General features: G+C 43.6%; 1 protein-coding gene and 1 pseudogene across 5 annotated transcripts in view; one reads left to right on the top strand and one right to left on the bottom strand.

Annotated features, from left to right (window-relative positions):
* The window catches only part of CADPS2 (calcium dependent secretion activator 2), a 1,183,693-nt gene that overhangs the window by 882,987 nt on the left and 272,711 nt on the right, over positions 1-27,995 (bottom strand). The gene's annotated exons all lie outside the window — the stretch shown is intronic.
* Positions 25-27,784, top strand: LOC309554571 (annotated as a pseudogene). The gene is made up of 3 exons: positions 25-363; positions 771-774; positions 26,679-27,784. The product of its transcript is annotated as an uncharacterized misc_RNA (transcript).

The following is a 27,995-nucleotide window of genomic DNA, read 5'->3' as shown; positions in this document are numbered from 1 at the left end:
CGGCCAGGTGGGTGTGCAGAAGACATGGAGGAGTGTAATCCTCTTCCCATCTCTATACACAACTTCAGCGATAAGATCTGCGACAGACCGGTGCACTTCCATGTCATGAGCCTGCAGGAATGCTTTCTGGTGTGGGTCGGCTTCTCCACCTGCCTGAGGAATCTGGCGGTGGCCATGTGCAGCAGATTCGACTCAGTACCATTGTCTACTTCGATACTTGGAGACAAGTCTGATCCTACTTCAAGTTCTTTTGCACAGCGGTTAGCAAAGAAGACTAAAAAGCAAGTGTTTGTTAGCATCAGCATTCCAAAAACTGACAGCCAGCTATTGCTGCTGATAGAGAAACGAATCAAGCAGGAAATGGTTACCTTTCCTGAAGTTTTAAAGGACAGACTGTTACATTGACCGGGCACCTAACACTGCCTGAGCAGATCTACAGCGGAACCCAGTCTTCACAGTCATTGGAAGTCACTGAGGAACAGCAGAGATACTCTGTACGTAAGGAGTGCAGGGAAAAGAAGCGTGTAGAAGCTAATTATGTACCAAAGACCAAATGCATAACATTAGCCCCTATTACCAGATTTAAATATAATAGGGGATTCAACGGATAAAGCTCACATTTTGAAATTAGATTATTTTTTCAACTTGATCTCATTCTTTATGCAAAGAAATGCGGCTTGAATAGAAGGACTTATTTTGTATTGCATTTCACCCTAAAACACAGAATTAAAACATTTTCTGTTATCCAATGATTTATTTCTGTTTTTTAGTCAAGTATGTCTGCTCTGGTGTATGTAAAGGATTATTAATTAAACATAAAAACAATGTTTCTAAAACATTAACACTTCCTAATAAAAATTTTTACATTTAAAAAAAAAAAATGTCTTGGTATGCTGATACCTTAAGAGTTCCCTTCACTGGAACTAGTGGGACAAGGCTAACCCCTGAAAAACAACCCCACACCATAATCCCCACACCACCATTTTGGACCAATGCATAAAGCAAGGTCCATAAAGACATGGATGAGCGAGTTTGGGGTGGAGGAACTTGACTGGCCTGCACCTCAACCCAATAGAACACATTTGGGATGAATTAGAGCAGAGAGACTGCGAGCCAGGCCTTCTCGTCATCATTGCCTGACCTCTTAAATGTGCTTTTGGAAGAATGGTCAAACATTCACTCCTAAACCTTGTGGACAGGCTTCCCAGAAGAGTTAAAGCTTTATAGCTGCAAAGGGTCGGCCAAATCATATTTGAACCCTACGAACTAAGACTGGGATGCCATTAAAATCCATGAGTGTGTAAAGGCAGTAACGCCCCAATACTTTTGGTAATATAGTGTATATTTTGTGAATGATGACCTCATCCGCAGAATTCTTTTTCTCCTGAGCATGGTATGTCTCATACTCTATGTTGGGATCTATGAAGCATCTAAACTGAGGAGCTTGTTTCACTACTAATATGGTATTTGTTGTTTTAGATGGAACATCATGTGTACTGGCCTACTCTAACAACTTGGCTCCCTTAGGCTTGATCTCAACCCCTTTTTCCTTTCTTTAAGGGGGGGGGGGATTTGCCTTTTCCCAGTTGTCTCCCTCCTCACCCTGAAACCAACCTGACAGCATATTGTGCCAATTCACCTGCCAACACATTATATTATTCAACTACATTCTGAATACTTTGTGTTGTCACCTTAGGGAACTATTCAAGCAATTTTAGTACTATATAAAGTAGCATAAGATGTGAATGTGTTTTATCATTAGTGCCCAGATCCCTTGAAAAAGCTATTTGCAACAAGCGTTGGGACGCATCTCCTGCTGTTATATTTACCTCTCTACTGGGAAATGTATTCATCTTTAATGTGTGTGTTAATATAAGAGTACAACACAAAGTGTGCCAGGGCGGCACAGTGGTGTAGTGGTTAGCACTTTCACCTAGCAGCAAGAGGGTCGCTGGTTCGAATCCCAACCACGACACTACCTGCCTGGAGTTTGCATGTTCTCCCTGTGCCTGCGTGGGTTTCCTCCGGGTACTCCGGTTTCCCCCCACACTCCAAAGACATGCTGGTAGGTTAATTGGATCCTGTATAAAAATTGGCCCTACTATGTATGTATGAATGCGAGTTAGGGACCTTAGATTGTAAGCTCCTTGAGGGTAGGGACTGATGTGAATGTGCAATGTATATGTAAAGCGCTGCGTAAATTGACAGCGCTATACAAGAACCTGAAATAAATAAAATAAATCTGTATCTTATTATGGACAAGGTTGAATGGCAGTAGTTACACTTAGGGGAAAATTTTTGATTTGTGCATACTTCAATGTTGAACGATTTTTGCTTTTACAGGATATGCGCCAGTAATGTTTTAAGGGTATACAATAAACCTGCATTCTAACACATTTTTATTTAACACCAACACACATATATATGTATGGTAAAAGCATGTACAACATTTTTTTTGTTCACTCATGATGCACCTCTGAACTTGCTAGCAAATATGACTGCTTCAAGAGTCAATTCCCCACCTTACATGTCATAGCCCTCTCCTCTTCAGGGAGAGTCTCTTGGCTGCCCAAGCTCCTCCACTCTTTCAGCTCCTAATGAAGATAATTTGCTGGCAAAAAATGTGTTGGACGGGAAAGCACATTGAACATGCCAACAGCTGGTGATTAGGGATGGGCTTAGACTCAATAAGTGTGAGCTGTGCCAGCACTTTGTGTGCTATTCTAACACAAATAAACCAAACAAACAATAAATAAGTGACATATACTCAATAAACCAATGAAATAATCACCTTCGTGAAAAACATACATTAGTGCTATCAAACCACAATGATAGTGTATTAGGAAGGTATCAGTGGGTTGCCAAGTGTGACGAGGATCACAGGGGGTGGGGTGTTAGCAAGGTATCAGTGGGTTGCCAGGTGTGATGAAGAGGAGGATGAGGATGGCAGGGTTAGGGTGTTCGCAAGGTTTCAGTGGGTTGCCAAGTGAGATGGGTTGCCAGGTATAATAAAGAGGAGGATGAGAGAGGGTGGGGGTGTTTGTGAGGTATCATTGGGTGCCAGATGTGATGAACATGAGGATGACATTGGCTGGGGTTTTAGCAAGGTTGCAGTGGGGTGCCAGGCGTGATGAGTAAGACAGGGGGTGGGGGTGTCTGCAAGGTTGCAGTGGGGTGCCAAGTGTGATGAGGATGATGACAGGGGGGTGGGGTGGGGTGTTAGCAAGGTTGTAGTGGGTGTCCAGGTGTGATGAAGATGAGGATGGTAGGGGTGAGCTGTTAGCAAGGTTGCAATGGGTTGCCAAGTGTGGTGAAGATGAGGATGGCAGGGGGTGGGGTGATAATGAGGCATCAGTGGGTTGCCAGGTTTGATGAAGAGGACGAGGACAGGGGGTGGGTATTAGTAAAGTATCAGGGGGTTGCCATGAGTGATGAAGAGGAGGATGACAGGAGGTGGGGTGTTAGCAAGGATACAGTGGTGTCCCAGGTGTGAAAGCGGAGGATGATGGGGTGGGGTGTTAGTAAGGTTGCAGTGAGTTGCTAGGTGGGATGAAGAGGAGTATGAGGATGGCAGGGGGTGGGGTGTTAGCAAGGTATCAGTGGATTGGCAGGTGTAATGAAGAGGAGGATGAGGATGACCGAGGGTGGGGTGTTAAGGTATCAGTGGGTTTCAGGTGTGATGAACGTGCGGATGGCAGGGGGTCAAGTGTTAGCAAGGTTGCAGTGAGTTGCCAGGTGTGATGAAGATGAGGAGGAGGATGGCAGGGGGTGGGGTGTTAGTGAGGTATCAGTGGGTTGTCAGGTGTAATAAAGATGAGGATGACAGGGGGTGGGGTGTTAGCAATGTATCAGTTGGTTGCCAGGTGTGATGAAGAGAAAGATGACAGGAGGGTGAGGTGTTAGCAAGGTTGCAATGGGGTGCCAGGTGTGATGAAGATGAGGATGACGGGGGTGGTACGTTACATAGTTAGTGAGGTTGAAAAAAGACATCAGTCCATCCAGTTCAACCTATGATGTGTGTGTGGGTTTGCTTTTAACCGTACATTGTATACCCCTGTATGTTGTGGTCTCTAAGGTGCCCATCTAATAGTTTTTTGAAACTATCAATGCTCCCTGCTGATACGACTGCTTGTGGAAGAGAATTCCACATCCTTACCGCTCTTACAGTGAAGAACCCCTTACGCATTTTAAGGTTAAACCGCCTTTCCTCTAGTTTTATTGTATTCCCTTACTCTGAATAGTTTGTTCCTTATGCTAGGGTCGCCAGTACAGTATTTGTACATTGATATCATATCCCCCCTCAATCGTCTCTTCTCCAGAGAGAATAGGTTCAGTGCTTGCAGTCTTTCCTCATAGCTGATGTCCTCCATTCCCCCAATTATTTTTGTTGCCCTTCTCTGGACTCTTTACAATTCCAGCACATCCTTCCTGAGGACCGGTGCCCAGAACTGGACAGCATACTCCAGATGTGGCCGGACCGGAGTCTTGTAGAGTGGGAGAATCTCTTTATTTCTGGAGTGAATCCCCTTTTTTATACATCCCAGTATTCTGTTGGCTTTGCTTGCAGCGGCTTGGCATTGCATGCCACTGCCAAGTCTGTTGTCTACCAGTACCCCCAAGTCTTTTTCCATCCTAGACTCACCCAGAGGTTCCCCCCCCCCCTAGTGAGTAGCTTGCTTTCTAGTTTCTGGCCCCCAAGTGCATTACTTTACATTTTTCAACATTAAACCTCATCTGCCATGTAGTTGCCCACCCCGTTATTTTGCTCAGGTCCGCTTGTAAGGTTTCCACATCCCGCATAGAAGATATTGGCATGCTTAGTTTAGTATCATCCGCAAATACTGAGATTGTACTAGATATCCCCTCCTCTAGATCATTTATGAATACATTAAACAGGATTGGTCCCAGGACAGAACCCTGGGGGACCCCACTTTCCACACCCGCCCAATCCGAGTACTCCCCATTAATCATCACCCTCTGGACTCTCCCCTGGAGCCAGTTCTCTATCCAGGTACTCACCTTATGGTCCATATCTACCTTCCTTAGTTTGTACAGTAAGCGTTTGTGGGGAACGGTGTCAAAGGCCTTTGCAAAGTCCAGATACACCGCATCCACAGGCTTTCCTTTATCTAGGTGGCAGCTCACTTCCTCGTAGAAGGTAAGTAGATTGGTTTGGCAAGAAAGATTTTTCATAAATCCATGCCGATTACTACTAATAATACCGTTTTCATTACTAAAGTCTTGTATGTGGTCCCTTAACATCCCCTCCAAAATCTTGCAGACTACAGATGTTAGGCTGACCGGCCTATAGTTACCCGGGATACACCCCGGCCCCTTTTTAAATATTGGTACCACGTTGGCTTTTTCCAATCGGCTGGCACCATACCCGTCTGTAAACTATCCTTAAAGATCAAGAATAATGGTCTGGCAATCACCTGGCTGAGCTCTTTAAGAACCCTCGGGTGCAAGCCATCCAGTCCCGGTGATTTATTTATGTTAAGTTTCTCTAGATTAGTTCTAAGTCTATCTTCTGTTAGCCATGGCGGCAATTCCTGAGGTGTGTTGTTTAGTTTGGCCTTACAAGCTGGGTTCGTGTAGCCCCCCGATTCTTTTGTGAAGACTGAAGAGAAGAAATTATTTAACACTTCCGCCTTTTCTCTGTCCTCAGTGGCCATATTTCCTTTGTCATCTTTTATGGGGCCAATGTGTTCTGGCCTCGCTTTCTTACTGTTTATATACTTAAAGAATTTCTTGGGGTTCTTTTTCCTCTCCTCCGCTATATGTCTCTCGTGTTCTTTGTTAGCCGCCCTGATTTCACCTTTACATTTCTTATTACACTCTTTGTAATGCTTAAATGCTGCCAATGACCCCTCAGTCTTGTATTTTTTGAAGGCCTTTTCTTTAGCACTAATATGCATTTTTATGTTGGAGTTTAGCCACCCAGGGTTTAATTTTGCTCTTTTAAATTTATTTCCCTTTGGAATGCACTGGTCAATCCCCTTGTTAAGTATGCTCTTGAAGCACTCCCATTTTTCCTCTGTGTTCTTTGTTCCCAGGGTTCTATCCCAATTGATATTTTCTAGCAGCATGCGCAGTTATGGGAAATTGGCTCTTTTGAAATTCAGCGTCCTTATATTACCCCTCTGCTTCCTATAACTGTAATTAATACTGAAACTTATTGACCTATGGTCACTGTTTCCTAAGTTGCCCCATATTTCTATATCCGTGAGCAGGTCTGTATTGTTGGTAATCAGTAGGTCAAGTACCGCATTGTTTCTTGTCGGTGCATTCACCATCTGACCCATGAAATTGTCCTGCAAAATATTTAGGAGCTGCCTAGCCTTGGCTGAGTGTGCGGTTCCTTCTGCCCAGTCTATATCTGGATAATTAAAGTCCCCCATTATAATGACATTTCCCATCCTTGCTGCCAATCCTATCTGTAAAATGAGGTCCGCCTCCCCCTCCTCCCTCAGTTTGGGGGGCCTATAGCATACGCCCAATATTACCTTCCCCACAGTGCCTTCCCTTTGAAGCTCTACCCATAGGGATCCTGCCTCGTCCTTAGCTCCATTATTAATATCATGCCTCATATTTACCTGTACACTGTTCTTAATATACAAACATACCCCTCCCCCTTTTTTACCTTCTCTATCTCTGCGATAAAGGGAATACCCGTGAATGGTCGCCATCCAGTCATGAGAGCTGTCGAACCAAGTCTCAGTTATCCCCACAAAATCTAAGTCCTCCTCAAACATCAGCAGCTCCAGCTCTCCCATCTTGTTGGCCAGGCTTCTGGCATTGGTATACAAACCTCTTAATTTTGATCGGTTACATATATCCTCATTTGATGTTTTTAGGCTGCTCTCTTGATTTTTCCCCATACCCACCCTGGGTATAGGAGCTCCGAACACCCTACCGCTAATGCCCCCATTTCTGCCCTCTGAAACTTGCTTTCCACTGGCTAATTCTACATCTGTACCCTCCCCCCCCCCCCCATCACCTAGTTTAAAAGTCCCTCTAACTTTTTGGCCAGTAAGTTAGTAAGGTATCAGTGGGTTGCCAGGTGTGATGAAGAGGAGAATGACAGGGTGTGTGGTGTTAGTAAGATATCAGTGGGTTGCATTTGTGTGATGAATAGAATGACAGGGGGTATGGTGTTGGCCTCAAAATGCACGTCTGCAGGCTGTAACTGATGTTGTTAAGAAGTCAAAAAAAAAAAGAACACTGCAAAAACATTTACAGGAGTGTTATCTCCTTTATGGAATCACTGCCTATTGAAATCCACTACAGACTGTGTCCTCGTGCTTTTATGGGAGGAGGATCATCCATCTATCAAGATGTGACATCCCACCCACTGTGTTCTTTTTTAGTTACTGGACATGGAGGAGGAGGGAGGGACTGGGCTGTCATTTATACATGCCCACACGTGTGATGGCAATATCATGTGACCTGAATAGCTCAGCTAAAACCAGGAAATGTTCGATCCAGCAATAGAGACCAAACTGAGCATGTTCAGCTGAACTACACTTACAGTGGCTTATGTGGACTTGTCAAGAGTGAACATGGAGGAGGGAGGATCTGTGCATATAGCATCACACAGGCCTTTTACACAATGCAGAGGGTTATTAACCTAAGTTACACAGTGAGTATAACAAACATGCTATTCTGCATCTACAGACATGTTTTACTGTTGTGGGTTTAGTAACACTTTAATTTCATGTGGGTGGAAACGCTAGAGTATCTAAGATTGAATAACTAGATTGCGCCCGATTCTGAATGCATGCTTTTTGACCTACTTAGTAGCTAAGTGGTCAATTTGATCAGGTGGGTATACCTATCAGGGAGTAAGAAATTGGTGAAAACACTTTGAACACTTCACGGATCAATGACTAACATATGGATACAATTATGTTGGCACTATGCACTGTACAGAGCCCTAGAACTGTGAATTTGAATACTATGGCCTTGCACACCAGGGGGCTCCTGACTAGATGAAAATATAATTGTATGAACTTTTTCTTAAATGTTTAGTTCATGCTGTAGGATTGCAAGTAAATATTGTTCTGCTATTTAACCACTTGCCGACCGGTCACGTGGACCGTACTGCGGCAAGTGGCTCGATATCGTCCAGCGACGTAGGTCTACGTCGCTGGACTGCCCCCCTTGTGGGCGGCACTCCCATTGTATTCAGTCACAGCGGGAGTCAGGCCAGGGGAGGAGCGGTGATTACCGCCGCTCTTCCCCGATCGTCAGGGATCGAGTGTGGAGATCTGCCGCTTGTGTAAACAAAGCGGGCGGATCTCCTAAGTGACAAACAGTGACAGATTGCATGATTCAGCATAGCTGAACCAGCGATCTGTGCCTGTGTCACACAGTCCCCTCCCCCCCCACACACGTTAGTAAGCACAGGCATACATTAACCCCTCCCTCTCCAATAAAGTTAACCCCTTCCCTGCCAGTGTCATTTTTACAGTAACAGTGCATATTTATAGCACTGATTACTGTAGTAATGTCACTGGTACCCCCAAAAGTGTCAAAAATGTCAGTCAAGGGTCCGATCTGTCCGCCGCAATGTCGCAGTCAAAAAAAAAAAAAAAAATCGCAGATCGCCGCCATTACTAGTTTTAAAAAAAACAATAAAATTACATAAATTTCCCGTAGTTAGTAGCTGCGATAACTTTTGCGCAAACCAATCAAAACACGCTTATAGCGATTTTTTTTTACCAAAAATATGTAGCAGAAAACAAATTGGCCTAAAATGTTAAAACATTTTGATTTTTTTACATTTTTTTGGGGAATTTCATATAAAAAAAATGTGAAAAATATTGTTGTTTTTTTCAAAATTGTCGCTCTTTTTTTGTTTATAGCGCAAAAAGTAAAAAATCGCACAGGGGATCAAATACCACCAAAAGACAGCTCTATTTGTGGGGAAAAAAGGACATTAATTTAATTTAGGTACAGCCTCGTATGACCGCGCAATTGTCCGTTTAAGGCCCCTTTCCCACATACCGTCCATTCAGTTCATCAGTTCAGTCACGTCAAATGTATCAGTTTTCCATCCGTTTTTCATCCATTTTTCGTCAGTTGTCATCCGTTTTTCGTCAGTTGTTATCCGTTTTTCATCAGTTTTTCATCAGTTGTTATCCGTTTTTCATCCATTGTCATCCGTTTTTCATCCGTTGACATCCGTTTTTCATCCGTTTTTCATCCGTTGACATCCGTTGACATCCGTTTTTCACCCGAACAGTTTTTTTGACGGATGAAAAATAGGGCATTCATCCGTTCAAAAAAACGGACCTTGACGGAAGCGGATGAAAACGGATGTTAACTGATGATCATCCGTGGTCATCCGTTTTTACATAGAGATACACTGATGTCCGTTTTTCATCCGTCAACGGATGGATGAAAAACGGACAAACGGACAGCATGTGTGAAAGGGGCCTAAGGCAGTGCCGAATCGCAAAATATGGCCTGGTCAGGAATGGGGTAAAATCTTCCGGCCTTAAAGCGGTTAAAAATATGCTCATTGAGAATTTTTTTGTCAAAGACATGTAGCTAAATACATTTTGGCCTAAATATATGACAAAAATTGAATATATTGGATATTTTTTAACTGTCAAAGTAGAAAACTATTGTTATTTTTTCAAAATTGTCGCTTTTTTTTATTAATATCGCAAACAATAAAAATCGCACAGGTGATCAAATACCACCAAACGAAAGCTCTGTTTGTGGGGAAAAAAGGACGTAAATTTCGTTTGGGTATGGTGTTGCATGACCGCGCAATTGTCAGTTAAAGTCACAGTGCCGAATCGCAAAAAGTGGCCTGGACGTAGGACAGCAAAATCCTCCGGTGGTAAAGTGGTTAACTAGCGGAAACCATTATTTGGTTTTGTTATAGGAAATCGCTGTATTATAATTTGATGGTTTTGCATATCTTGTATGCGTTTATACAGCAGCTGCTTCAGAGCTGGTTCACATTAGCGCGACTTGTCAGGCGACATGTCAGCCTGACAAGTCGCGCTCCCTCGCGGTCCATTGACTGCTACAGGGCCCGTTCTAATAGGAGCGACACAAGTCGCTCCGACTTAGAAAAAGGATCCTGTACTATTTCGAGGCGACCACGGAGTGACTTGCATAGACTTCCATTATGTGAAGTCCCTGCAAGTCGCTCCGAAGTCGTGGTGCAATGTAATGCACAAGCCGCCCTGAAGTAGTAAAGAGTCATGTCGCGCTAATGTGAACCGGCTCTTAAGGTTTATTTACCTTTTAATCGCAGATATTTTTCCAGATATTTACACCTATATCATCAGTGTGTACAGGGAGTGCAGAATTATTAGGCAAATGAGTATTTTTGAGGATTAATTTTATTATTGAACAACAACCATGTTCTCAATGAACCCAAAAAACTCATTAATATCAAAGCGGACTACTTTTGGAAGTAGTTTTTAGTTTGTTTTTAGTTTTAGCTATTTTAGGGGGATATCTGTGTGTGCAGGTGACTATAACTGTGCATAATTATTAGGCAACTTAACAAAAATCAAATATACAGTATACCCATTTCAATTATTTATTTTTACCAGTAAAACCAATATAACATCTCAACATTCACAAACATACATTTCTGACATTCAAAAACAAAACAAAAACAAATCAGTGACCAATATAGCCACCTTTCTTTGCAAGGACACTCAAAAGATTGCCATCCATGGATTCTGTTCACCATCAACATTGCGTGCAGCAGCAACCACAGCCTCCCAGACACTGTTCAGAGAGGTGTACTGTTTTCCCTCCTTGTAAATCTCACATTTGATGATGGACCACAGGTTCTCAATGGGGTTCAGATCAGGTGAACAAGGAGGCCATGTCATTAGCTTTTCTTCTTTTATACCCTTTCTTGCCAGCCACGCTGTGGAGTACTTGGACGCGTGTGATGGAGCATTGTCCTGCATGAAAATCATGTTTTTCTTGAAAGATGCAGACTTCTTCCTGTACCACTGCTTGAAGAAGGTGTCTTCCAGAAACTGGCAGTAGGACTGGGAGTTGAGCTTGACTCCATCCTCAACCCGAAAAGGCCCCACTAGCTCATCTTTGATGATACCAGCCCAAACCAGTACTCCACCTCCACCTTGCTGGCATCTGAGTCGGACTGGAGCTCTCTGCCCTTTACCAATCCAGCCACGGGCCCATCCATCTGGCCCATCAAGACTCACTCTCATTTCATCAGTCCATAAAACCTTTGAAAAATCAGTCTTGAGATATTTCTTGGCCCAGTCTTGACGTTTCAGCTTGTGTGTCTTGTTCAGTGGTGGTCGTCTTTCAGCCTTTCTTACCTTGGCCATGTCTCTGAGTATTGCACACCTTGTGCTTTTGGGCACTCCAGTGATGTTGCAGCTCTGAAATATGGCCAAACTGGTGGCAAGTGGCATCTTGGCAGCTGCACGCTTGACTTTTCTCAGTTCATGGGCTGTTATTTTGCGCCTTGGTTTTTCCACACGCTTCTTGCGACCCTGTTGACTATTTTGAATGAAATGCTTGATTGTTCGATGATCACGCTTCAGAAGCTTTGCAATTTTAAGAGTGCATCCCTCTGCAAGATATCTCACTATTTTTGACTTTTCTGAGCCTGTCAAGTCCTTCTTTTGACCCATTTTGCCCAAGGAAAGGAAGTTGCCTAATAATTATGCACACCTGATATAGGGTGTTGATGTCATTAGACCACACCCCTTCTCATTACAGAGATGCACATCACCTAATATGCTTAATTGGTAGTAGGCTTTCAAGCCTATACAGCTTGGAGTAAGACAACATGCATAAAGAGGATGATGTGGTCAAAATACTCATTTGCCTAATAATTCTGCACTCCCTGTATTTTTTACAGATACCTTTGTCCCACCTATACTCTGCTGAGGAACTGTGGCTCCTCGACATTCATTTACTGCAGTTCTCACCTAATATAATTAGGCCACACACAGAAATCTTGGGGTTTTATATAAATCTGAGACGCAAAGATGATTACTGTTCTTTTCCTTACACATGTCCTGTAGTGCAGAATATGTCATAATGTCTCATAAAGTACTACATAGCATATCTTTCACAGCTTAATGTCACAGCAGAGAAAACTGCTATTTCACTGTAAATTTTATATCCACAATTTCACAACTCAATAAGTGTCAAGATTAAAATAGAAATGCTTCCAGTTCTTTTGCAAAAATGGATGTCATCCTTACCAGTTTCACAAGCTTTTATGATATTTTGCATACAAATTTATGCTATTTTGTGCCCAAGAATTTGAGCCAAACCAACTATTTGCAACTGATAATGTTAAAATGGTATTAAACCCAAAAAGCAAATACGTATTATATTGCAGCTTACCAATTCTTAGATGTGATGGCTGCATTAATTTTCCTTTTTAGGTTTTCTTTCTTCAAATGCCATCTGGTAATCCAGCCAGAAAATCTGTTTTTCAAAAGCACGAGCTCTCCAGCAGAAAGCATCAGTTTACATGGATGAGACAAACCATTTAAGACTGGCAGGGGTGCTCACAATGGTTAGCTTTTGTTTATGTAAAACCTTTCTCCCAAAAGGAAAAAGACTGCTGTAAGTGATTATAAAACATTAGCTGGAGTCTGGCTTTAATATGTTAGTGTATTTAAATCTGCTTTTACAGTTAACACTACCCTCCCTCCAGATTGACAGAGCTGCTGTCTTGTTGCGTCTCCTGTTCGCAGTCATCCAGGGTGGGGGGTATCTAAAACAGGAGGTGTGTTACTGGCTAGATCACCAGGTGAAATCAGAGGAGAAAGGCCAAAGAAAATAAAACTTGAATGGTTGGAAAGCTGCATTGCAATACTGTATTTTGTTTTGGGTTTAAGAGTTGTGATAAAAAGTTTGTGAACCCTCCAAATATAATCTGAAACAATTATTTAATTAAAAATGCAGGCAACAGGATTTAAAAACACACACAGTACTTCACATTGTCATACCTTCATTGATCAAATAGTATAAAGAACCAGTTCAGGGACAGAAAAGTATATAAATCCCTACACTGAATAACTGATACAACCTAATTTTTTGGAAACATTTGGAGGGACTGTCCCCCTTTTCTTTTTTTTTTTCTAGAACCAAATCCCCCTGTGCATATAATTTTCTCACTTGTGCCTCTTTTTTGTCTGAAGCATGGACCTCTATAAAACGTATTACCTAATAGAAGGGTTCTACTATACTAAACCCTTCACCCATCCTCTAAATCAATTGTGTCAAACACAAGGCCTGTGGACCAAATCAGGCCCTTTCAAGTGGCCCTAACACCTCCCCTGAAGCTAAAGCACCCCACATGTCTCCATCCTCCCCTTGTCTCAGCAGAGAGCACAAAACTCCTTAGCCAAGTCCTGCACCTCTCTGTGCAGCCACGGAGAGGCTGGTCTTTGCCCTCTATCTCAGCATCTCTAGTCGGTAGCAGAGAGGACAGAACTCTCCCTACAGATCTTGCACCTCTCTGTGTAACTGCAGCACCCTCTTGTCTCCGCCCCCCTGGTCTCAGAATTCAGCAGACTCTGGCAGCTGACTCCAGTCCTTCTCCAGACCCTGCACTTTCTGCTTTCCAGCTCCACCTGCAGCAGCACAAGGTAAGGGGGTGCACTGCTATGTCAGGAAGGGTGGGGGATTTGACTTCTGATGGTGGTGGTGGTGGTGGTGGTGGTGGTGGTGGGGGGGGGGGGCTCTTGACATCTGATGTAAATAGGGGGGGGGGTGCTCTGGACATCTGTTTATATTAAAATAAATGTATAAAAATTAAAAGAAGCATTGCACACCATGACAGAATACATGTTCTGTCAGGGCAGTCTCCAATAAAGTTTCTTGTGGATAATACCAGTGGTGTGTGACCCTTCTTTTCATAATTGCATCGTTTGCTACAGGAGCGTGAGCGGGTTCCATGCCTGTCTGCACCTGCCCTTCACAGTTTTAAGTTATTACCAAGACCAGTAATAATCAAACAAATGTATAGGAAATGATTTAATATGATAAACAGTAGATACATTTTTATATAGTCTTACAGATCCAATCGCCCCTTTGACCCTATGAGGGCAACCATAATGCTGATGCGACCTGCAAAGAAATTAAGTTTGATATGGCAAGTTCTAAAAGATTGCACTGCTGTTTTAAAAACCTGTATAAAGAAAAATGTAAATTAAAAACAACTTTTGGAACCAATCATTTTTGCATATCAATTACTTGTGTACCACATACAAGTTAATTTCATAAAATTAGAATATCAAAAACTTAATTTCAGTAACTCAATTTAAAAAGTGAAACTCATATTTTATATAGATGCATTACATATAGGGTAATATTTTTCAAGCATTTTTTTCTTTTAATTTTGATGTTTATGGCTTACAACTAGTGAAAACCCAAAATTCAGTATCACAGACAATTTGATTACATAAGACCAATTAAAAAAAAAAAAAAAAGGATTTTTAATAGAGAAACGTTGACTTACTAAAAAGTATGTCCATGTACAGTATAGTATGCACTTAATACTCAGTCAGGGCTCCTTTTCAATGATGTACTGCATCAATGAGGCGTGGCATGGAGGTGATCAGCCTGTGGCACTGCTGAGGTGTTACAGAAGCCCAGGTTGCATTGATAGTGGCTTTCAGCTCATCTGCATTGTTGGGTCTGGTATCTCATCTTTCTCTTGACAATACTCCACAGATTCTCTATGGGATTTGGGTCAAGCGAGTTTGGTGGCCAATCAAAGCACAGTGATACCATGATCATTAAACCAGGTATTGGTTCTTTTTGCAGTGTGGGCAGGTGCCAAGTCCTGCTGGAAAATGAAATCAGCATCTCCATAATGCTGGTCAGCAGGGAGAAGCATGAAGAATTCCCTGGTAGACGGCTGCGCTGACTTGGACTTGACAACACAGTGGACCAACACAAGCAGATGATATGGCTCTCCAAATCATCAAAAACTGTTAAAAAATTTTAATTTGTAAATGAAGGTCCCAGAGTCTGGTAGAAGGGTGGAGAAGCACAGAATCCAAGTTGCATGAGGTCCAGTGTGAAGTTTCCACAGTCAGTGATGATTTGGCATTTGAGACAAAAAGAACAATTTTTAAGAAACACAAATACACATGGACAGATAAAAAAAAAAAATGTTTTAAAGCAGCCATGCAAACACACAGGATCAAGTGTGACCCAAACTATATTTACAGATGCAGCACAGGGCTCAACCAGGTCCTCTTATGTAGTGACTGCTTGGTATGCAGACAAGGACAGAGCTCGCCCTAGCTCTAGACAGCTAATGAAAGAGGGAAAAGTCCTGGAAGTCGCACATCTCTGCAAAATCCCATAAGGTGGTGTATAACAGGCTGTCATACAGCTTCTAACGGGGTTTTGCAGAGATGTGCGACTTCCAAGACTTTTCCACTCTGGATTTCATAGAGATGATTGCAGCACATGTACAAGACCTCTCCACAGTTGATTATCTAGACAGAAACAGACTCAGCTGCAAGCGCTATATACATTAGACAAAGGAGAAGATTCAGTACTCAACAAACATCAATACACAGATATCAGAATGAACTTTCAACTGGCATGCAAACCCTTAAGATCAGGTGGAAGTGGGAATCACAAAGTTTAAAGGTAAATACCCCTTTCCAAAGTGAGATCCCCTAAAGTGGATGTAAACCCTATTCATGAATTCTGACCTGGGCACATATATATATATATATGTAGTGTTTACTCATCTCTTTCCAAAGCCCTAAGTCCAGTGTCTTTCTGCTGCTCCCTTCCTTTGTTACAGTATGATAACTCCTGACAAGTTCTTTGACACGCGAGAAAAATGTGGCTGGAAATTTGTGTCGGGGAGGTTACTCAGAGACAGATAAGCAGAGAGCTTTTATATTCACAAGACAGCTCTGCAAGTTTCTTTGTTCCTATGTGGAGGGGGGAGCCTTTCCTCGAATCAGCTCACAGTGTATGCTCAGACTCTCCCCCCCCCCCCCTCCCCCCTCACTGCTGAAACAGGAAGAAAAAAAATTCTAACATGATGTGCACTTCCTAAAGAATATAGAAAGCTGAAGACAGCAGATATAGATGTAAAACTTATTCAGGGAGATTATTCTCATCTTTGTGTGTCATCTGAGGCTGTTCTCTTCACTGGGTATATATGAGGGTTTACAGTGCCTTGCGAAAGTATTCGGCCCCCTTGAACTTTTCAACCTTTTGCCACATTTCAGACTTCAAACCTAAAGATATAAAACTAATTTTTTGTGAAGAATCAACAAGTGGGACACAATCATGAAGTGGAACGAAATATATTGGATATTTCAAACTTTTTTAACAAAAAAAACTGAAAAATTGGGCATGCAAAATTATTCAGCCCCCTTAAGTTAATGCTTTGTAGCGCCACCTTTTACTGTGATTACAGCTGTAAGTCGCTTGGGGTATGTCTCTATCAGTTTTGCACATCGAGAGACTTAAATTTATGCCCATTCCTCCTTGCAAAACAGCTCAAGCTCAGTGAGGTTGGATGGAGACCGTTTGTAAACAGCAGTTTTCAGTTCTTTCCACAGATTCTCGATTGGATTCAGGTCTGGACTTTGACTTGGCCATTCTAACACCTGGATATGTTTATTTGTGAACCATTCCATTGTAGATTTTGCTTTATGTTTTGGATCATTGTCTTGTTGGAAGACAAATCTCCATCCCAGTCTCAGGTCTTTTGCAGACTCCTTCCGGTTTTCTTCCAGAATAGTCCTGTATTTGGCTCCATCCATCTTCCCATCAATTTTAACCATCTGTCCCTGCTGAAGAAAAACAGGCCAAAACTATGATGCTGCCACCACCATGTTTGACAGTGGGGATGGTGTGTTCAGGGTGATGAGCTGTGTTGCTTTTACGCCAAACATAACATTTTGCATTGTTGCCAAAAAGTTTGATTTTGGTTTCATTTGACCAGAGCACTTTCTTCCACATGTTTGGTGTGTCTCCCAGGTGGCTTGTGGCAAACTTTAAACAACACTTTTTATGGATATCTTTAAGAAATGGCTTTCTTCTTGCCACTCTTCCATAAAAGGCCAGATTTGTGCAGTATACGACTGATTGTTGTCCTATGGACAGAGTCTCCCACCTCAGCTGTAGATCTCTGCAGTTCATCCAGAGTGATCATGGGCCTCTTGCTGCATCTCTGATCAGTCTTCTTGTATGAGCTGAAAGTTTAGAGGGATGGCCAGGTCTTCGTAGATTTGCAGAGGTCTGATACTCCTTCCATTTCAATATTATCGCTTGCACAGTGCTCCTTGGGATGTTTAAAGCTTGGGAAATCTTTTTGTATCCAAATCCAGCTTTAAACTTCTCCACAACAGTATCTCGGACCTGCCTGGTGTGTTCCTTGTTCTTCATGATGCTCTCTGTGCTTTAAACGGACCTCTGAGACGATCACAGTGCAGGTGCATTTATACAGAGACTGGATTACACACAGGTGGATTATATTTATCATCATTAGTCATTTAGGTCAACATTGGATCATTTAGCCCCCGTTCACATGCAGGCGACGCTACTTCGCACCGCGACCTCAGAGGTCGCGGTGCGAGCAGCGCGCCGCGACCTCGGAGCGGCCGCCACGGACTTCATAACATTGAAGTCTATGGCGGTCGCCTCCTGGTCGCCCCAAAGAAGCTCCGGACCCTTTTTCTAGGTCGGAGTGACTTGTGTCGCTCCTATTAGAACGGGTCCGCAGCTTCCCTATGGGAGGCGACCTGCGGCGACCTGTGAGGCGACCAGGTCGCCTCACAGGTCGCCCTAGTGTGAACCGAGCCTTAGAGATCCTAACCGAACTTCTGGAGAGAGTTTGCTGCACTGAAAGTAAAGGGGCTGAATAATTTTGCACGCCCAATTTTTCAGTTTTTTATTTGTTAACAAAGTTTGAAATATCCAATAAATTTCGTTCCACTTCATGATTGTGTCCCACTTGTTGTTGATTCTTCACAAAAAATTACTGTTTTATATCTTTATGTTTGAAGCCTGAAATGTAGCAAAAGGTCGCAAAGTTCAAGGGGGCCGAATACTTTCGCAAGGCACTGTACATCCATTTTAAGGCAGTGTTCTGGAAACTGTAGACCTTTGCTTTATTTTATCTAGCCCTTGGGGCATTGTTCCTCCCAGTGATTCATGACACCATTCCTCCCGCTGACACCAACGATGGGACATTATTCCTCCCATGAATATATTGTACAGACTGAGCACTTCTCCTTCCACGGACATCTACAATCTTGCACTCCTCTTTTTTTTTTTGGATTTATTGAGTCTCATTTCAATATAACATAGAACATTAAAAAGAGAAAAATACAAAATCTTCCATATTATAAATTCTTATTATCCCCCCTAAATTCTCCCACCCCCAACCCAATCTTGCCCTTACATTGAAACCCTCCCTTATTGCGGTCATACCTCCAATTACCTGACTAGATTAACATAAACCAGTTTTAATCATTCCCCTATTCATTCCATATTTTCGATGTAAGCCCTAGTCTTTTTAAAGTTAGTCAATTTTTCCCCATTTATTGGAGAAACCTTCTATTTTTTTTTTTCTTCGTCCATACTGCACAGGTATTCCATGCCATTAATGTATTCAACTCTACCGCACCACTACCTAATAGTGGGGAATTCTGTATTGAACCAATTCTTTGGAATTGTCCCTTTTGCTGCATTTAGCAAATTTGGAACAATCAAATTTCTATATTGTTTAAAGGGCCTGTTTGTTTTATGGAACAAACATGTCCAGGGATCATCTATGATGGTCTCTCCCATGATTTTATTAATTGTTGTATTCTTTCCAAAATCTTGGGACATTCCCACCAGATTTGAGCCATTGTGCCTAGCACCTGACATCCTCTCCAACACATATTTGATTTCTCTGGTTGACAACTATGCGCTATAACCAGTATAATATACCACCACCTTGAGAGACATTTATAATTCATCTCAATGGTGTTCACATCCCTGGCAGTACAATGTACAGCTCTCAGCACACCATTCAACCAGTGCTCTCCCAAACTTAATACTATTTCTCTTTCCCATCTTTCTATAAATGGGATTTTCCTCATACCCAAAAGATCAGTTAACATCTTATATATTTGAGACATGCTATGGCTTAAATTTGCTGCTGACTACAAAGCCTTTCCACTAGGTTCAATTATTTTTCTGATCTGATGGGTTAAGGAAGAGATCCTACAAAGTGATTAAATTGCCTGTATCTCCACTCACTATTATCAAACCTCCCCTTTTTTTAAGTTCGTGTAAAGACCTAATCTTCCTATTGTGTATTCTACCATTTAACTGCAAATCTCTTAACCAACCACAAAACTGTTTCTCTATTCCTGGTAAAAAGTATTTTGTGCCTTTTAGTGATAATAATGGAGAGTTGTATTCCCACCCAGCCAGCTTATATAACGCATCCCATGCTTTAAAATACCACTCTTGTTATTTCATGTGTATCATCGTGTACCTCCCTATACTTTGGTGGGACCAAAATGTCCTTGTCCAAGTGTATTCGACTTAATGAGATTTCCATCTCGACCAACCTTTCCCCCGTTTTTTTCTTTTTGTCCATTCTACCATTCTATTAGTGATATCACTGCTGCTGTGTAGTATCGTTTTATGTCCGGTGCCGCTAATCCCCCCTGCATCTTATCCCTGCTGAAAGCTGCATACTGCACACTTTGTTTTTTCCCCTGCCATATGAAATTTAACAACACTGTTTTAATTGTTGTGAAGAATGCTGGTGGAATACCAATAGGTAACATTTGAAAGCTATATATTATTTTAGGTAAGATCATTTTAAAAAATATTTATTCTGCCTAACCAAGAGATTGGGCACTTCAGTGTCTTCCTCATATTTAACTTTATCTCATCAAGCAGAGGTATGTAAGTAGCTTGATATAAATTTTCGAGTAGTGGGGTTATATTTATCCCTAGGTATTTTAATTTTTCCTTCACCCATTTAAATGGAAATTCCTTTTTTAGGGCTTGCCCTTCTTTTTTACTCAGTTCAATATTTAGAATCTCTTGTTTAACTGGTTTTATTTTAAAATGTGATACTTCCCCATATCTTTTCAATTCCTTGATAACATTTGGGAGAGTTATCCTGGGGCTTCGGATATAAAAGAAGACATCATCTGCATACACTGCAATTTTATATTCTTCTTGTCCAATCCGTACCCCTCATATCTACATGTAGTACGGGTTAGTATGGGTCTATATTCATAAATGATTTACAGAGGACTTGGTATTAGCTTTTATTAACTATGATAGTTAATAAGGTCATCACTTCTGTGTGTATGTGTATATGTGTGTGTATATATGCACACACACACACACATTTCTCTATAACAAATGGCTCTGCTATTCCTGCATACATTGACCTTTCTGACATCACAGATGGTCACATTGTCTCGAGACCGTTGGCTATTCTTTTGTTAGAACTGGATAAAACCAGTTTATTGGCGCCTTTTTCAATTATTAATACATACACGCTTCAGATGACTTTAGAACCTCATCCAAGGCGAAGCAGCGTGCTTGAAGATATAGACTGTCGGTTTCCAGGACTATCTGATGACTTCAGAAGTTGAGGGGTTCCCTGGATTGAAATTGAAGTTGAACTTATCTATATTATCATCTGTATTCCATCTTTAATCAAAGCTAAGTAAATCTTTTTATTACTTTTACTACTTGTGTGTGTTCTTAATTATTGTACTTCATCCACAAATCTGAAAGGGTAAATATATTGAACCTGCCAATAAATGAATATTTGTAACATGAAAATTAACCCTTTGTTACATAAATGGCGCTGTGAGCAAGATATTTTATCCCTTTCAGTGTTTGAAGTGCAGTGATTAATCCTAGTAATACTGTTATAAATTGTAATGCTTTATGAGAATTGGAAAACTGTATTATTAGTGTGTACTGTGATATGAGGTTTGTTGCTAGCTGTGCTTTTGTGGCGTTCTAGTGGTTTAGCACGTGGTGTAGACGAGGGATGTTTAAATGGATAAACAGATTGAAGGGGGGAGACAGTCGAAAGAGCCCCATCCCAGAGTGGGAAGACTAGTCTACCCTGGCTTGTGAATTGATCAAGTATCAGGATGCAATTAAAGTGGAAGACCCCCGCCATTGTCTCCTGAATCTTGATTTGTCCCGATATTCGAAATCAGAACAGAAAGCTGCATCTTTATTAGGATGGATATTTTTACAGGTGCTCATTAATGAGACAAAAATAGAGGGAAGCTGTTGAGATGGAACTGCAGGCAGTAACAGATCAACTTCAAATCCTAAAGGAATGCTTTAGATCTCCTGAAAAACATAGGGGGGGGGGGGGTGGAAACCATTTTCAGAGTATGTAATGAGAACTGTGAATAAGCAGCGTAGGAAAAAAGGTAGAAGATTACCGGGAAATAATGCTGCAGTAACAGTATGTACCCTGGTTACTAGGGGTGACTGGGAGGAATTAGCATACTGGTCTAGATCAGACACAGATGAAGAGATTAAAAATTGATTTTTTGTAAGATCTTACCGTAAAATCCTTTTCTCTTAAGCTCATTGACAGACGTAGTCCTCCTTGATTAATATCAACTCAGGTTATACTGCCCTCTACAGGAGTAGGACTAGACAGGAAAGAAAACATTCTGGCCACACCCTAGGGGCAGTCCCAGAGGGTATATCCTCTCACTTCCTGCTACAGCAAATCAGTTATGTCACAAAGCAGTGTTTAGAGAATTTAAACCCAACCCAACTCAAAAACAGAGGGGCGGGTACTACGTCTGTCAATGAGCTTAAGAGAAAAGGATTTTACGGTAAGATCTTACAAAAATCCATTTTTCTCTGTCGCTCATTGGCAGACGTAGTCCTCCTTGATTAATATCAACTCGGGACGTCCCAAAGCAGTGCCACAAATGAGGGGTGGGAAAATGGAAATCAAAATCCAATCTAGAAGGCCCAACCGGTGCCAACTAGAAGTTTTAAAGGCTCATCAATCAAAAGATGAGACTCAACTGAAATTCCAACGGAAAAAAACCCTCGAGGTAGACCACCGGTCTCATCAAATTGCGGCCTGCAAAACCTTGCAGCCAAAAGAGGCATCTGACGATGCCATCACATCAACTTTATAAAATTTTGTAAAGGTATGCACCGACGACCAGGTAGCCGCCTTGCAAACCTGGACCACTGACGCCTGATGGCGGTAGGCCCAGGAAGTACTGAGCGCTCGAGTGGAGTGCACCTTAACAGGGAACGGAGGATTCCGACCCTTAATAGAATAAGCCTGTACCACCGTCTGCCTAATCCATTTGGAGATAGTCGCGGCAGATGCAGGCAACCCCTTTCTGGGGCCATCCGTGATCACAAAAAGTGAATCCGTTTTACGGAACGATTCCGTAGTCTTCAGGTATACCCTGATTGCCCGAACTACATCCAAGGAATGCAACGCACATTCCCGAGGATGATTGGGCTTAGGACACAAGGAAGGTAGCACAATATCTTCATTCAGATGAAAATCTGAAACCACCTTAGGAAGAAAGGATGGCTTCGGATGAAGAACTACCTTATCCCTATGAACCACTAGATATGGGGAATGGCATGATAATGCGGCCAGTTCTGACACCCTGCGTGCAGAAGTGATAGCCACCAGAAAGGCCACCTTCTGGGATAAAGTAAGCAAGGGAATCTCCCTGATATTTTCAAAGGGAGGTTTCTGCAGAACCGACAAAACCAAATTAAGATCCCAGGGCGGTAAAGGCGCGCGCACTGGCGGAGCCAAGTGCCACACCCCATGGATGAAATTCCGCACCAAGGAATGGGTAGCCAAAGTCTTCTGAAAGAAGATTGCTAACGCTGAAACTTGACCCTTGATGGTGCTCAAGGATAGTTTCTGCTCAACCCCCTTTTGCAGAAAAGCCAAAATTCGGGTCACCAAATAGGTACGTGGGGGAAATCCCAAAGGTTCACACCACACAATATAAGTGTTCCATGTGCGATAATAGACTTTGCTGGAAGTCGCTTTCCTTGTTTTAATTAGAGTAGGAATAACTGAAGCTGACAATCCTCTGTCCTTCAGTACCTGGGTCTCAATGGCCAGGCCGTTAAAACCAGCGACTGTAAAGCACGATGGAAGATCGGTCCTTGAGACCGCAGATCCTCCCTGAGAGGAAGTCTCCAAGGAGCGTCCGCGACTAGTCTGCCCAAGTCGGCGTACCCGGCTCGACGAGGCCAGCCCGGAATTTCCAGGATAACTGGAGTTCCCTCCACCTCTATCCTGCGGAGAAATCTCAGCAGCAACTTGAGAGGGGGGGGGAAGACATATAATAGCTGATACTGCCCCTACGGGGCGCTCAGCGCGTCTGCTGCGTCCGCTAGAGGATGGCAGGCGCGAGCCCTGTTGAGCCGACATGCCAACAGATCCATATCCGGGGTGCCCCCATGAAGGGACAGCTGGTGAAATACCTCTGGATGAAGAGACTATTCTTCTTGATCCAGAATCTGACGGCTGAAATAATCTGCCTGTCCACCCCCGGGATGAATATCGCGGAGAGAGCTGGAACAACTGTTCCGACCAATAAAGAATGTTGGCCACTTCTATGGCCACCAGGGCACTCTTGGTGCCCCTTGGTGATTGACATAAGTCATGACCGTGGCATAGTCCGATTGGATCCGAACCGGGCTGCCCTGGAGCTGCTCGGTCCAGTAAATCGGACAAAGTCTGATCGCTCTCAGTTCCAACACATTTATCGGTAACCTGGAATTTATCAGAAGAAATGACTTCCCCTGGCTGAGCATCGGAGACCGAAGCCACCAGACCAGAGACTCCCTGGTCCGCTCGCTCAATCGGATCCGATTGTCCAGGGAATCGGGATTCCGATTCCATTTGAGAAGAATCTCCTCTTGGAGAATTCGGGTATGAGACTGGGCAAACGGTACTGCCTCTAAGGAGGCGACCATCAGTCCCAGCCAGTTGACGGACAGCAACATCCGAATCATTGACTGAATCTTCTGGAGTTTCTCCGCATGGAGAAACACTCTTGCCAAGGATGTATCCAAAATTAGGCCCAGATGGTTCAGTGTCCTGGTGGGAACCAGCTTGTGAAGATGGGGATATGAAGATAGGCATCCTAAATGTCTATGGACGCCAGGAGATCCCCCTGATGCAGGGAGGCCACCACTGTTCGGATGGACTCCATCTCTCCCAAGACCAGCATTGGACGCACCTAGCCCTTTTTCCTGGGCATTGTGAACAAGTTCGACTAGAACCCCTGAAACTGTCCAAGGAATGGGAACTACCACTCCCTGTTGCATCAAGCTGTCCCCCGCAAAGCTTTTTAAGCGATCCGGGGATGTCGAATATTGGAAGGGAAGAATCGCACCGGTGGAAGTGATCGAAACTCGATCTTGTATCCCGACCGTATGACCTCGCGAACCCCTTTATCCGCGATTCTGGAAAGCCATGGATCCGGAAACCGGTGAAGACGTCCCCCCAACCTAGAGATGCCCATTCTGTCGAAGTTTGTGAGACTAAACCAATGGCAACCACTGGCCTGAAGGTTGACCCTATCAGGGAGAAAATGGAGCGAGATTCCGCTTCCACTTTTCGATCCACCGGATCCCTAAAGGACGGAGCGTCCTCCAACGGGATAACAGTGGCTTTATTTAGTCTGGAAATCGGTAAGTCCACTATTGGTGGTACCGTCCATCTTATAATGAGGGATACCTCAAACTGATAGTGCCTAGCAATGCGTTTGAAAATTGCAGGGGTAGGGGTTCGTTTTCGGACGACTCCATTTGGGCAAGGGAAACCCTTTGCCATTTTGGTAGGCTTGCTAGTACCAAAAAAGGAATATCCGTCTCAGCTACCTCTGCCGGTGTAATCTCAAGATTTAAGGTTTCCCGGACAGACACAACTAGTGCCTCCACCAACGCTTCTTGTGCTATGGCGGAGGCAGAAGCGTCCTCCTCACTGTCTGAGGAGACCGTACCTGAGACAACAACCCCAGAAAAGGGGCTGCAATGACCAGCTCAGAATCCGTATCTGAAGTATCAGATGAAATAGGGGTAGGCGGGGGTCGCTTTTCTTGACCCCCGTCCCTGACAGGCTACCTCCACCCGGGATACCAAAGACTCCAAACTGCTGATAATGCATCATCACAAGTGGGGTACTGGAGGGTACTGCGGCCACCTCGAGGGGATCAGGTGGGGATACATGTGTGGCAGGGTTCATGATTAACAAGACACTAGACAGCAAACACAAAAAAATTAATTGCAAGAAAAAACTTTTTTTTTTTTTCTACTTAGTCCCCCAGCGCAATAGCGCCCCTCAGTGTACCTGCTTGGACCCCACAGAGAGAGAGAGAGAGACCCCAAGGCTCACCTGATGCACAGAAGTTTCTTATCAACCTGCTTTCAGCACTGTCTGTTACAGACAGGAAGTCTTTGGCTTGCTTTCCCGGGGCCAAGGAGGCGGCTCCGCCCCTTTACACGCCTTCCGGCGCCTCCCCATAGCTCCTCGAGGTATTTGGTCACCTCAAACATGGCCGCCCCCATGCTAGAGACACAAGGCTATGCCAATATGGCGGCCCCATGCGATCTGTAGGAAAATGGCGGCGGCCTGTGTAGGATAGCGGCGGCTTGTAAGCTAGCAGCGGCCTGCGGGAGGTGTGCACTCGGCCTGTGCGGCCTGCGGGAGTGCGCGCTCGACCTGTGCGGCCTGCGGGAGGCTGTGCGGCCTGTGGAAGTGGCCGGCTTTCTGGAGGGATGGCGACCTGCGGATGCAGTAACTCAGGCATAGGCATCGGCCTGTATACACACTATGACAGGTAGGATACCTCTATACCTCAATAGTAATGCCTTTTAGTAGTCTGCCACTGACTTCAGTCAACCTTACAGTCATATAGTGACTTTAGATAGTCAGCTCCCAAAACAAGCCTCCTGGTTTCTTATTCACAAAATCACACTCAAATTGGGGGATCTGTGACCTGTTATAGGATAGAGGGGGGACCCAGAAACTGAGTGTCCGACCATCCCAGAGAGGGGCCCGCGTCCACCAACAAACCCGAGAGGGGGAGAGGGGGATTCTACTCACCATACTGGAACCAGGCGGGCGCCAACTCCTGACAGAACCCCTCTCCACCGGGGTGGGGGGGCTGTCGACCAATACGGACGCCGTGACCCAGTTTGCAACTGGTCATTGGCGTCCAGGCGAGACGTTTAACTCGCAGGGTCAGTCCCCTTCCAGTGGGACTATGTCGCGGCCGACCCAGCGCGGAGCTATGGCCTGCACGCGCTCGTAGGCTGAACTGGGGTGACCACTGGATCTCAACATCCAGCCCGTCGCCCAGTTTCAGCGTACTTGCTTGAAGTTCTCACAGGAACACTGGAGAAGAAAAGCTGCCTAAAAAAGTATTTCTAAAAAATCTTGCCAGGACCAAAGATCCCAGCAAGGAACTTAGGTCCTTACTCTTAACTAGACAGAAAAAAACTGATATCCTGTGGGAGGAAGTGAGAGGATATACCCTCTGGGACTGCCCCTAAGGTGTGGCCAGAACGTTTTCTTTCCTGTCTAGTCCTACTCCTGTAGAGGGCAGTATAACCCGAGTTGATATTAATCAAGGAGGACTACGTCTGTCAATGAGCGACAGAGAAAACTGTAGATGAGTTAGAAGAAGGCAAAGCTCGTCCTATTGTTACAACTAGACAAAGAAGAGAGGTAACTGAGCGCGCTAGTACTAGTGGGGGTAGTGGGGGTAATGCTCTTTCATCCTCTGAAGAGACCTCACATTCCGCCATGCAGGCTGCTGAACAACAATATACAGAAGAGACGAGGTCTTACACAGCAGGAGAGCTAACAGAGTTAGAACAAAAGTTTGCACAATGACCTGGAGAAAGCTTGCTGACGTGGGTTCTGCGTGTGTGGGACCTGGGGGGAGATGGAATTCTTTTGTCTAACAGAGAGGCAGTAGGTTTAGGTAGTATAGCGAAAGATCCGAGAGTGAGACTTTAATTGTGCATAGCTAGAGACACTACTGTTGTTTTCTCTCTCTATTGCATCTGATAGATTCTATAGTCCAAGTTCATGACACTCCTACAGAACTTATGGATTTAACTCCTTGGCGCACAATTGGAGAAGGAATTCAGAGGCTGCAAGAGTATGGGTATGGAAGTGGATTGATCCTAGATCCTCTAGTAGAAACTCCTACTGTGCATGATAATTGGACAGGACCCGATATGGCTTTGTTCACGGCACATATGAGAAATAAGTTGCTGGCTGGTACTCTTTCACACTTAAAAGCTCCATTGTTTACAATGTTGAGTGCTATTGATGCAAAGAAGGTGCATGAGGCAGCTGCTTTACCTGGACAATTAGGAGAGCTGGAGAGTGTTGGAGACAGGGTTTAACAAAGGAATGTGGAGGAGAAAAATCCTGTAGAGAGGCTGAAGATTACATAAAAAACAGTTATTTTTAGACCTTTTGCAGAGTGGTGTACCAATATCAGATATTGATGGCATTTCAACATGTTCTCTTTTAAAACTATGGAAAGATTTACAATCACAAGGGAAATTAAAATCTAGCTTGCCTAAGAGGGTGGCAACCAGAGATGTTGAGAATGTCCTTGTTTTTCCTTCTGCCCCTCCTGTGGAGAGAAAGCAAAACCCTTATGGGGCAGCAGCAGAAGAGTTAATGAAATACAAAAAGAAATTTGGAAGCAGAGGATGGGAAGTGCCCACTCCTCTGGAGTGACAGGAGGGAGTATCCTCTGTGTCACTGGTTCAAGTTAACATGCGTAAACCAGGGGATTGTCGCCCATATGTATCAGTGGCAATATATTGGCAAGGACAACACAGACCACAAAGGGTTACTGCCCTGTTAGACACTGGAGCTGAAGTTTTACAGCATCAAAAGTAAAAACCTTCAGAGTAAAGGGTTAGTGGCAGTTGAAGGGCTGGGAGGA

The sequence above is a fragment of the Pelophylax lessonae genome (assembly GCF_965119305.1).
Source record: "Pelophylax lessonae genome assembly, chromosome: 4".
NCBI lineage: Eukaryota > Metazoa > Chordata > Amphibia > Anura > Ranidae > Pelophylax > Pelophylax lessonae.
The sequence above is the reverse complement of the archived record's forward strand: the minus strand, read 5'-3'. Positions and strand labels throughout refer to the sequence as shown.